Below are 2,516 nucleotides of genomic sequence, written 5' to 3'. Positions count from 1 at the left end.
GGCGCTTCACACAAATAAACAATTTTTAAAGAGTATCGCCATGTGGCTGTATCGACAATCCCTCTCAGTGCTGGTTGCTGCTGAGGGTAGGCATGGCTGAAGCAGCCCGCCATCTAAAAAGATGAGAGTTGTGCCGATAGGAGCGAAAAACATAAACGGTCATAATTTACCGCACCAGTTTTAGTGAGTTGAGAACAGGCCACGGAGTCTGGCAGAGCCTAACAGTACAGGCTAACTCTGACACACAGGGCAGGCCAAGCCAGGCTGTGGTGACTCCGGACTCGTCTACTCTCGAGACAAACAAAGCGCTTGTTTTTCCTTTTCATTAAGCAGATAAGTACAGTGGAATGTAGATAGCAACAACAACAACAACAACAATGATAATAATTATGATAATAATAATAATAATAATAATAATAATAATAATAATAATGATATATGGCATTTATGTTGCCCTCAACCCCGATAAAAGAACAGAGGCTTTGAGCGCTTTACAAATACACCAGTAACACGTCAACAGTGCATTGTTTTCTGATTAAAGATTTATCTATGTACGAATATCTCATTAGTCTAAAAACAGAAATGACTTTAGTTGACATTTGAATGAAATAAAAAGATTTGACCTCGTTTAAACTACCTTCTTATGTATGCTATTTTCTGTGCTGTTTGTGTTTCCAGTGTCACTTTTTATGAGAATTGGAAAAAAGTAAGATTAATAAGATATACTTCTGTTGGTTTTCTAGGGTTACATACTACATTAACATTTGTACTTGTTAGTGGTGGTGTTACAGGGGGAGCGACGGCGGAGCGGTTAGTGCGCTCGGCTCCGAAGCGGAGAGTCCGGGATCGAGCCTCGGTTCAGACACGGATTTTTTTCGCCCCCTCCTGCCCATTCAGCAGTAATGGGTACATGACTTTGAGTTGGGGAAGTAAAGGCGGCGTGGAAGGAAACTGGCCACCCTACCACAAGATGCCGAAGGCCCAGGAAGTTGTCTCACTAACAAGGCAATCCCCAATGTCTGAATCGGATGCGGGAACAACTTTAATTTACTTTTAGTTGTGGTACAGAGCCCTGGTATCAATTCTTATCCTTGTGTCTGCCATATCTTTGGACACGTGAAAATATCGAGCATGAAATAAACGTCAGACGAAGAGTAAAAATAAAACAGGAGATAAAGATGACGTATGAATGAGTGAGTTATCTAGTAGAAATATTTTATTGTCTCTATCTTTATCTGTTGGAATTTTGTTTTGTTTCAATGATTTCTACGTCACCCAAGATTGTGTTACGTCAGCCTATTTCTGCAATCGCCAAAATCAATTTCTTAAAACGTTATTTAAGAACAAACATCAAGGAACATGAGAGTTTCTTTCTGGTTCATCAAGTCCTTCATTGTTTTTAAAAGACGCCCTTTCCTTCAATCTCCCCTAAAAAACCCAACAAAAAACAACAACAACAACAAACACACACACACACACACACACACACACACACACACACACACACACACACACACACACACACACACACACACACACACACACACACACCAAACACCCCCCCTGCAAAAACAAATTAAAAACAAACCAAGGGCAACCCCCCACCCCCCCCCTTCCACCAAACAAAAAAACAACCCAAACAGGGTTAACTGATCTTTGATGTTTTGAGAATAGTGCAGAAGAAAAGAGCACCCAAACTCTCTTGTTCTGTAATTTTCTCAAAACGTAACCCCCCAAAAAAACAACAACAAACAACAACAAACAAACAACAAAACAAACAAAAACAAAACACAAACAAACAATCAAACAAAACAAAACAGCAACCCCTCCCAACCAACCAACCAACCAAACAACAACAACAACAACAACAACAACAACTGAGTTTGGCGCTTGTGGGGTGACGCTACCGATGGGTCCCAGCTAGGTTGTTGTGTGGGCGACTGTGGTTCAAAACCTGTATAATAATAATAACGAATTCCTCTTTGTACACGGAGGGCCAGTTTAGCTGGCCCACAGAACATCATTTGGTGACAAACGTCGACAATTTCATCCCCTGTCTATAATTTATACTCAAACTGTAAATTCCCTTCTTGGTGGATCCTTCATCTCTGCTACCGGACTCGTAATAATCGTGAGATTGTGGGCTCGGGGGTTCAAGCCTCAGCTTAGTCTGTTGTTGTGTCCTTGGGAATGGCATTTTACACGAATTTCCCACTTGGCTCGGTTCTTTCGGAAATGGACTTTAAACTCGGAGGTCCTGCCTCTCTTAAATAAGCCAACAGTGTTGGTAGGGGCGTTAAACCGATACCATTTCACCATTTCATCTCTGCTCAGTTTAGTGTTTGTTTTATGTAAATAAATTAGATAAGAGCGGAGTTACATTACAGAGGAGTTTGTGATGTTGACAACTTGGATGACAAAATTGGCAGTGTACAAATGACAGTTAGCCCTCTGTGTAAGAAGAGTTAAAACCAAGAACAAGATGACTTTTTGACCCTTGACCTGTCGCAGAAGGA

This window comes from Aplysia californica, unplaced genomic scaffold (genome assembly GCF_000002075.1).
Source record: "Aplysia californica isolate F4 #8 unplaced genomic scaffold, AplCal3.0 scaffold00686, whole genome shotgun sequence".
Taxonomy (NCBI): domain Eukaryota; kingdom Metazoa; phylum Mollusca; class Gastropoda; order Aplysiida; family Aplysiidae; genus Aplysia; species Aplysia californica.
Note: the sequence above shows the minus strand (reverse complement) of the source record.